A 10,691-nucleotide genomic window follows, 5' to 3' on the forward strand; every position below is an offset into this window, starting at 1 on the left:
CTACCCCTTAAAACTCATTGAGAGAATGCAAACAGTGTGAATACACACACACACACACACACACACACACACACACAGGTATATAGACAGACACATAGACATATATATATACTTGTAGACAGAAATAATTATGTAATACATTCAGAATATATAATTGCGATATAGAATATAAGAACAACATCCATCCATCCATTTTCTACCGCTTATTCCCTTTAGGGGTCGCTGGTGCCTATCTCAGCTACAATCGGGCGGAAGGCGGGCTACACCCTGGACAAGTCGCCACCTCATCGCAGGGCCAACACAGATAGACAGACAACATTCACACTCACATTCACACACTAGGGCCAATTTAGTGTTGCCAATCAACCTATCCCCAGGTGCATGTCTTTGGAAGTGGGAGGAAGCCGGAGTACCCGGAGGGAACCCACGCATTCACGGGGAGGACATGCAAACAGAAAGATCCCGAGCCCGGGATTGAACCCTGACTACTCAAGACCTTCGTATTGTGAGGCAGATGCACAAACCCCTCTCCCACCGTGAATCCTTTGATTGATTGATTGATACTTTTATTAGTAGATTGCACAGTACAGTACATATTCCGTACAATTGACCACTAAATGGTAACACCCGAATAAGTTTTTCAACTTGTTTAAGTCGGGGTCCACGTTAATCAATTCATACAACATACAATATAATATTCATAGATGTATAAATCGCAGCCCCTGAATCGTAATCAAACTGTGAAGTACCCAAAGATTACCACCGCTAGTTATTAATAGATTTTAGTTTATATGATGCTTTTATAGACATCCAAAGCGCTTTACAGTGAGACTTATTACTCATTCACTTCACATTCACACACTTGAAAATTGTGATTCACATTTCTTTGCAGTAGTTGGAAGCCCTACTAACACCAATTTCAACCAAATCTGAGCATCATTATTAAAAAGACAAGATTAAATTAAGTGACTGATGAACATATTTTCCTTAAAGAGCATCATCCCCAAATAACACAAGGTAAATGTTTGAATGAACAAGTACCGAACGATGTACATATGTGGTTTCATGCCCTGTACGACTATAGAGGACGAGGACCGACAGAGAATCTTCACGTGGTCTTTGTCTTCAAAGGAGCATTTGTGTGTGAAGATCCTGAAAGACTGTTGTTTTACCAGTGATCACAGCAGGAATGGACACTGCATACGGTTCAGGGGTGGAGGGATTTAGCAACTTTAGCCTCCGCTGTTTGTGTTCTTTAGTTTTCAAGGGGCTTGGTAACGCTACACCTGCTCCAGCTTCAATTTCACATCCGTCTCCGTTACGAAAACCAACGACATCTCCAGGAGAACAGGTCTGACTGGCAATGGTTCCAAAGTGGTTCGCTCCAGCTGTCGATTGTAGACAGCGACAAAAAAAACGATGAACCAGGAGGATGCACAGTCTCAAACCAATGAGATTTCATTTGTCAATTTGGTGGAACACAGAGACAGTTGTGTGGAGGTGACTGCAGACAAGACGGACTGGCTGTCAGCAAAGTAGCTTAATTAATGTCGTCGTCTCTCCAGTGAATATTCTTCCCCGACACACATCCCTGACATTCCTGCCTAAAAAAAGTCTTCTTGCTTTATAATACTTTCTAATCCCTGTAATCCATTGTGTGCTATGTGTAATGTCATCTGAGATGCAACCATTTATTCTTTGCGACATTGACAAAAATACAAGTGCCTTTTTTTAACCAGTCTTTCTGAAACCCACTACTACCGACCACGCAGTCTGATAGTTTATATATCAATGATGAAATATTAACATTGCAACACATGCCAATACGGCCTTTTTAGTTTACTAAATTGCAATTTTAAATTTCCCGCGAGATTCTTGTTGAAGACGTCGCGGACTGTAGGGAAATATTAGCGCAGCACCAAACACGGCTAAAAGTTGTCTCTGTTCATGGCGTAATTACACAGTATTTTGGACATTTGTGTTGCTGAATCTTTGCAATTTGTTCATTTAATAATGGAGACTATAAAGAACAATGCTGTTGGTGGAAAGCGGTGGATTGCAGCTGTCTTTAGCACCGAGACACAGCCGGTGTTTCTTTATTTGTTGTGAAGCGGAGCGGTCAAGTGAACATGTTTTCTCTACGTCAACCAGCATGTTTTTGGATGGGGAAATTGTGATATATATCTTACCGGAGACATCAATGGATTATTCGTCGTCCTGCAGCAGCGGTCATGTGAAAAAAGGCAGTTGTGAGCTTGGCTCCTCGGCTTCTCTCTGAGACACTGCGTGTTCACCGCAGCCATCTGAACTCGAGGTATGTCTTTACAATCTTTAAAATCTCACTAAAACACTATTAAAACAATAAGCAGATAAGGGATCTTCCAGAATTATCCCAGTAAATGTGTCTAAAAACATCTGAATCGCTCACAATGCAATCGCCTTTTTTTTTTTTTTTTTATTTATTTATTTTCTAGTACTTCGCTGTCAATATCCTCAGCCATGAATCTTTCATCCTCGCTCAAATTAATGGGAAAATTGTCGTTTTCTCGGTCCGAATAGCGCTTTTTGTTGGAGGCTCCCATTATAAACAATGTGAAGATGTGAGGAGCCCTCACACTGGTGACGTCATCTTCTGCGACTTCCGGTACCGGCAAGGCTTTTTTATTAGCGACCAAAAGTTGCGAACTTTATCGTCGATGTTTTCTACTAAACCCTTTCAGCAAAAATATGGCAATATCTCGAAATGATCAAGTATGACACATAAAATGGACCTGCTATCCCCGTTTAAATAAGAAAATCTCATTTCAGTAGGCCTTTAACCCACGTTCATCGCTAGAATTGCTATCTAACGTAAACAAAACGAGAGCCGGCGACACATTATTTGAACTGGAATAACTTTGCATGCCTTTGTTTGGAGACCCATTTAAAACAGATCTTATCTGACACTGAACGACCTTCCCAGCCATCTTTTCAAAAGATCTCACGGCTTAATGAACAACTCCTTATATACCACCGTCAGGCAGGCAGCACATTTCCTTCAATAATCAACCAGGAGAAGCGCACCTCCCAGGAGATGGCCATAAACCAACTCTTGTGCTAAGTCAAGAAAAGCCAAGGGCTTTTTGTCACTCGCTAGCTAGTTATATCCGCTTTGTGTGCTAACAACCACGGTGTTGTCACTAAAAACAACTGGGATGTCTGCTTGTTTGTTGCATAAACGACTTCCTGGTCATGTGACAGAGCTTGGGGAACTGTTGGCAATGAACATCTTATTCAGACTTTCAAAATGCCCTTTTTGAACATGCAGTGGCACCTCAGTTCATATTATGAATCGGTTTCAAAGGGGCCGTTAAAAACCACAACTATTTTTTTCCCACAGGAAACAATTCAAATCCAATAAATCTGATCCAGATGCATAAAAATTTAAACTCAAAACTCCTTTTACAGACAATAATAATAGTTTTACACACAGAAAATAACCCAAACACAGAAATGTAATGGATGGGTAAATATGAACATTACTTTTACACATACTTAAGAGTCTTGACACTGATAAATGGCCCCCTTTGCACGTTGTCACGACCTCTGTCTTAAATTTAATAGTGTTTCTCACCTTCTTTATCAGAGAGCTGGCGCTTGTGTTTTGACCAACAACTGGGGCTGCAGCTTTTAGGTATTTTGTTAGATCAATTAGTGTAATTGGATAAAACACACACAATGTCCTCAATGTGTATTTTAGAAAAAAAATACTTGAAATACATAAATGTTCTGCTTGCCATTACCATTATTTTTTTCTAATGAATGCACATCGTTAACACAGAATTTACACTTTTAACATGTGTGCATTAATACAAACTAAAAAATGTTGACAGGCCTGCTATCTGTGCCGTGGACCTCTGCCGGAAGCCGCCTTACTTTTTAGATCAGGGGTCACCAACGCGGGGCCCGCGGGCAGCAGGTAGCCCGTAAGGACCAGAGGAGTAGCCCGCTGGCCTGTTCTAAAAATAGCTCAAATAGCAGCACTTACCAGTGAGCTGCCTCTATTTTTTAACTTGTATTTATTTACTAGCAAGCTGGTCTCGCTTTGCTCGACATTTTTAATTCTAAGAGAGACAAAACTCAAATAGAATTTGAAAATCCAAGAAAATATTTTAAAGACCTGATCGTTACTTGTTTAAATAAATTTATTTATTTTTTTACTTTGCTTCTTATAACTTTCAGAAAGACAATTTTAGAGCAAAAATACAACCTTAAAAAGGATTTTAGGATTTTTAAAACACATATACCTTTTTACCTTTTAAATTCCTTCCTTTTCTTTCCTGAGAATTTAAATCAATGTTCAAGTAAATTTATTTTTTTTATTGTAAAGAATAGTAAATACATTTTAATTTAATTCTTCATTTAAGCTTCTGCTTTTTCGACGAAGAATATTTGTCAAATATTTCTTCATATTTATGATTAAAATTCAAAAAAATTATTCTGGCAAATCTAAAAAAATCTGTAGAATCAAATTAAAATCTTATTTCAAGTCTTTTGAATTTCTTTAAAAAATTTTGTTCTGGAAAATCTAGAAGAAATAATGATTTGTCTTTGTTAGAAATATAGCTTGGTCCAATTTGTCATATATTCTAACAATGTGCAGATTGGATTTTAACCTATTTAAAACATGTCATCAAAATTCTAAAATTAATCTTAATCTGGAAAAATTACTAATGATGTTCCATAAATTAGCTAGTTTTTCTCTTCTTTTTTTCGGTAGAATTTTGAATTTTAAAGAGTCGAAATTGAAGATAAACTATGTTTCAAAAAAATGTTTTAATTTTTTTCGTGTTTTGTCCTCTTCTAAACCGTTCAATTAAGTGTTTTTTTCATCATTTATTCTCTACAAAAAACCTTCCGTAAAAGGAAAAAAAATGTACGACGGAATGACAGACAGAAATACCCATTTTTTTATATATATAGATTTATTTATTAAAGGTAAATTGAGCAAATTGGCTATTTCTGGCAATTTATTGAAGTGTGTATCAAACTGGTAGCCCTTCGCATTAATGAGTACCCAAGAAGTAGCTCTTGGTTTCAAAAAGGTTGGTGACCCCTGTTTTAGATGGTGCTGAGTGTCTGAACCTATAAGTTTTAGCTCTAACTGTACAAAACGGGCCACAGAGCTAGCCTAAAACAGTAGCATGTTTACATAAAAATGCTAACACTTAGCATGTGTGCAAACGATGGCATGATAACAATCAGCATGTTTCATATACCAAGTTATATGACTCAAAGGTGTGTGACTGCGGAAATAGAAAAAAAAAAGTGTAAAATTAGACCAAAAAATTAGCAAGCTTAAGTTAGTTAATGCTATTGTTTGCATGCTAACAGGTACCAAATGTCACATACCTAGTTATATGACTCTGGTGTAAACAGTTGCAAAATTAGCTCATAAAGTTAGCATGCTAATGTTAGCAAGTTAAGGTTAGCATGCTAACAGTTAGCTTACAAATAAAAATGTCTGTGTATTTTAAAAAAAGACATGCTTCAATTCAAACGTATACAAACACATTGCTGTCTGAGGAACTAAACCATTCAATTGTGCACATAGAACCTACAATCTGTGCTCTCTTAGTACACAGTGATCCTTCTATACTTGGTTCAAACACTGCTGAACGGAGTAGGATGCCACAGCACCCACTGGAAATGATAAGATTTTATTGGTTTTGAGTTTGAGTTTATTTGGAAAATGAATGCATACATCTTGATACGTCACAATTTCTACTTTCTTTATTCAACATGTTCGAAAAGGAGTAGGAAGAAGCAGAGCTTATTTAAGCCTACCACTTTTCCTTTACATAGCAATTGCTAACACTTTTGTTCACTTCCTCTTCTCAATTAATTTACAATATACTCCATAAGTAATAACATTTAAAATAAATAATAATTAGTGAAGTAAGTTATATTTCATATAGTGAGATAAATAAGTTATGATCTAGAAAATGAATGGATGAATGGAATAAATTCAGAATGTTTATCACGGTTCTTCTTCTTTGTACTTTGTAAACATTAAGTTTGATGAGATTCTTGAAGTGGATCATATTAGTACATTGTTTGATTCCTTTGCTTAATCTATTCCATAATTTAATCCCACATACTGCTACACTAAAGGTCTTAAGTGTTGTACATGCATACAAATGTTTTAAATTGCATTTTTCCCTAAGATAATATTTTTCCTCTTTTGTTTTATAGTTTTTAAGTTATTAATGTGTTATGGTTTTGAGGTTGTTAACGTGTTATTAATAAAAACTAGACCCCAACTATGTCAAAATCTTCCCAAACTTGTCCGATTCGTTTGTGCACATTTGGTCTTACTATTATAGTTTTGAAGTTATTAATGCTTTGCGATTCACCTGTGTATATTTGGTCTAACTATTATATATTTTTTTAAGTTATTAACGTTCTATAAAGCTGGTTATAAATCGTAAAACGTTAATATCATTGACAACTGTAAAAGTTGAAACCCAAAAAAATGGCAGCACAAACGATTGGGACAAATTTGGGGCGATACTGACAAAGTTGGGGGTGGGGTGCTAGTTATAAATAATAACACGTTAACTACAAGCTATTAACATGTAAACCATAAAACGTTAATACCTTAAAAAACCGTAATGGCACAAACGGAAATTTTGCAGTACAAACCAGCACACTTAGCACAAATGACTGGGACAAGCTTGGGGAGATTTGGACAAGGTGGGGGCACCAACTTTACACAGGTCGCGTATGAATTTTCAGACAGGCACACCTGATGCCTATGTCACTTCCTACCTTGGTCACCTTCCCACAGCCACCAGTGACATTGTCCACCATCATGTGCTGACTCAAGGGTCCTAAATGTGATTATATCATTTCAATCGATAGCACTGCAAAATGATGGATTTGACATATTTCTGGAACAGTCACTGTTTATGTGGGGGGTGAGCAACCATTAGTGATACCATGAAATATGTACACTACGAAGTAAAAGTACACACTGCGTAACACTTTAAATGACATACAAAGGGACATTTGATTATAGAGCAGGGGTCACCAACGCGGGCCCGCAGGCAGCAGGTAGCCCGTAAGGACCAGATGAGTAGCCCGCTGGCCTGTTCTAAAAAAAAGCTCAAAACGCAGCACTTACCAGTGAGCTGCCTCTATTTTTTAAATTTCATTTATTTACTAGCAAGCTGGTCTCGCTATGCTCGACATTTTTAATTCTAAGAGAGACAAAACTCAAAACAGAATTTGAAAATCCAAGAAAATATTTCAAAGACTTGGTCTTCACTTGTTTAAATACATTTGTTTATTTTTTTACTTTGCTTCTTATAACTTTTAGAAAGACAATTTTAGAGAAAAAAATACAATCTTAAAAAGGATTTTAGGGTTTTTAAAACACATATACGTTTTTACCTTTTAAATTCCTTACTCTTCTTTCCTGACAATTTAAATCAATGTTCAAGTAAATTTATTTTTTTTATTGTAAAGAATAATGAATACATTTTAATTTAATTCTTCATTTAAGCTTCTGTTTTTCAAGCAAAGAATATTGGTCAAATATGTCTTCAAATTTATGATTAAAATTCAAAAAAAATATTCTGGCAAATCTAGAAAATCTGTAGAATCAAATTAAAATCTTATTTCAAAGTCTTTTGAATTGGTTTTAAAAATTTTGTTCTGGAAAATCTAGAAGAAATAATGATTTGTCTTTGTTAGAAATATAGCTTGGTCCAATTTGTTATATATTCTAACAAAGTGCAGATTGGATTTAATTTATTTAAAACATGTCATCAAAATTCTAAAATTAATCTTAATCTGGAAAAATGACTTATGATGTTCCATAAATTATTTTTTTAATTTTTTCAAAAAGATTCGAAGTAGCTAGTTTTTGTCTTCTTTTTTTCGGTTGAATTTTAAATTTTAAAGAGTCGAAATTGAAGATAAACTATGTTTCAACATTTTATTTTCATTTTTTGTGTGTTTTCTCCTCTTCTAAACCGTTCAATTAAGTGTTTTTTTCATCATTTATTCTCTACAAAAAAAACTTCCGCAAAAGGAAAAAAAATGTACGACGGAATGACAGACAGAAATACCAATTTTTTTTTTATATATATAGATTTATTTATTAAAGGTAAATTGAGGAGTGTGAATGTTGTCTGTCTATCTGTGTTGGCCCTGCGATGAGGTGGCGACTTGTCCAGGGTGTACCCCGCCTTCCGCCCGATTGTAGCTGAGATAGGCGCCAGCGCCCCCCGCGACCCCGAAAGGGAATAAGCGGTAGAAAATGGATGGATGGATGAGCAAAATGGCTATTTCTGGCAATTTATTTAAGTGTGTATCAAACTGGTAGCCCTTCGCATTAATCAGTACCCAAGAAGTAGCTCTTGCTTTCAAAAAGGTTGGTGACCCCGGATGTATACTATATAAGTGTTGCACCGAGGCTGCAGTCACAAAGCGCGCGTTTGCTGTAAAAAGCAACATTTTTGTCGACACTTTCTAATGTATGCACAACATGTAGCTCAGGGGTCGGCAACTCGCGGCTCTTTAGCGCCGTCCTAGTGGCTCTCTGGAGCTTTTTCAAAAATATATGAAAAAGGGAAATGATGAGGGGAAAAAACATATTTTTTGTTTTTATTTGGTTTCTGTAGGAGGACAAACATGACACAAACCTCCCTAATTGCTATAAAGCACAATGTTTATATCAAAACATGCTTCACTGATTCGAGTAATTGGCGAGCGCCGTTTTGTCCCACTAATTTTGGCGGTCCTTGAACTCACCATAGTTTGTTTACATGCATAACTTTCTCCGACTTTTTAGGACAGGGGTAGGGAACCTATGGCTCTAGAGCCAGATGTGGGTCTTTTGATGACTGCATCTGGCTCTCAGATAAATCTTAGCTAACATTGCTTAACACGATAAGTAATGAATAATTCTGCTGGTAATCACAGTGTTAAAAATAACGTTGAAATTATAAAACATTCTCATGCATTTTAATCCAACCATCCATTTTCTATCGCACATGTTCAAGAAGTTGCATTAATGGTAAGAAGTATTGTATTTACTATTGGTTAACTTTAGAATAACAATGTTATTAAAAAGAATAAGAGACTTATTATACTCTAAAAATGTTGGTCTTACTTAAAAATGCACGCATTTAGTTGTATTCATCCATCCATCCATTCATTAATTTTCTACCGCTTATTCCCTTTGGGGTCGTGGGGGGCGCTGGTGCCTATCTCAGCTACAATAGGGCGGAAGGTGGTATACACCCTGGACAAGTCACCACCTATATGGCTCTCACGGAAATACATTTTGAAATATCTGGCTTTCATGGCTCTTTCAGCCAAAAAGGTTCCTGACCCCTGTTCTAGGACGTGTTTTATGCCTCTTCTTTTCCTGTCTCATTTTGTCCACCAAACTTATAACGTTGGGCATGAATCCACAAAGGTGAGTTTTGTTGATGTTATTGACAGACTCCCTTTTTAGACCAGTTGATCTGCCGTTTCTTTTCTTTTTCTTTTATGTCCCACTCTCCCTTGTGGAGGGGGTCCGGTCCGATCCGGTGGCCATGTACTGCTTGGCCACCGGATCGGACCGGACCCCCTCCGGTGGCCATGTACTGCTTGCTGATCCGCCTCCGCTTGGGATGGTTTCCTGCTGGCTCCTCTGTGAACGGGACTCTCGCTGCTGTGTTGGATCCGCTTTGGACTGGACTCTCGCGACTGTGTTGGATCCATTGTGGATTGAACTTTCACAGTATCATGTTAGACCCGCTCGACACCCATTGCTTTCCTCCTCTCCAAGGTTCTCATAGTCATCATTGTCACCGACGTCCCACTGGGTCATTATTGTCACCGATGTCCCACTGGGTGTGAGTTTTCCTTTCCCTTATATGGGCCTACCGAGGATGTCGTGGTGGTTTGTGCAGCCCTTTGAGACACTAGTGATTTAGGGCTATATAAGTAAACATTGATTGATTGATGTGGAGTGTGCTAATCAGATATATTTGGTCACTGCATGACTGTAAGCAAATCGATGCTAACATGCTTTTTGGGCTAGCTGTATATACATATTGCATTCCTATGCCTCATTTAAAAAAATTGAGGAAGCTCACTGGTAAGTGCTGCTATTTGAGCTATTTTTAGAACAGGCCAGCGGGCTACTCATCTGGTCCTTACGGGCTACCTGCTGCCCGCGGGCCCCGCGTTGGTGACCCCTGCTAAACATTACGCCACAACAGAGACATTAGAAGACCAAGTAGGGCTGCGAAAGTGACACAAGGAGCGTGAAGGAGCAGAGCTACATAGCAACGCGACTGGTGAACAGCGGTGAACTCATTTCATTGACACCGAAGCTTAGTACTCTTGAACACATCCCGCGTGGTCCAATAAACGTCTTCATGCCGAGCAGACGGCGGTCACGACGAGTCCAACCAGCGACTCCATGACAGAACACGAACAGGTTGGAAAAAATAGACATCCGACACGGGTTGTACTCACCTGAACGATACGACAATGTTTTTTTTTTTTCCTCGTTGGGGTTTCGCTCAATTCCGCCGATATAGGATTTTAACGTCAAATGTTTCCGGCGGGGGAAAAAGGAGCTCGTACCGCACTCGGCTGCTGCCTTCTCTGCTAGAACTAGTATTTCTTCGTGATTGTGGGCGGGG

General features: G+C 37.9%; 1 protein-coding gene across 2 annotated transcripts in view; it reads right to left on the minus strand.

Moving 5' to 3' along the window:
• The window catches only part of ndrg3a (ndrg family member 3a), a 117,351-nt gene extending 106,660 nt beyond the window's left edge, over positions 1-10,691 (minus strand). For both annotated transcript variants that reach the window (XM_061874868.1, XM_061874867.1), the window contains exon 1: positions 10,522-10,691. The gene's annotated coding sequence lies outside the window, so the exon portion shown is untranslated. The remainder of the gene's footprint in view (positions 1-10,521) is intronic.

The sequence above is a fragment of the Nerophis ophidion genome, linkage group LG16 (assembly GCF_033978795.1).
Source record: "Nerophis ophidion isolate RoL-2023_Sa linkage group LG16, RoL_Noph_v1.0, whole genome shotgun sequence".
Lineage (NCBI taxonomy): Eukaryota > Metazoa > Chordata > Actinopteri > Syngnathiformes > Syngnathidae > Nerophis > Nerophis ophidion.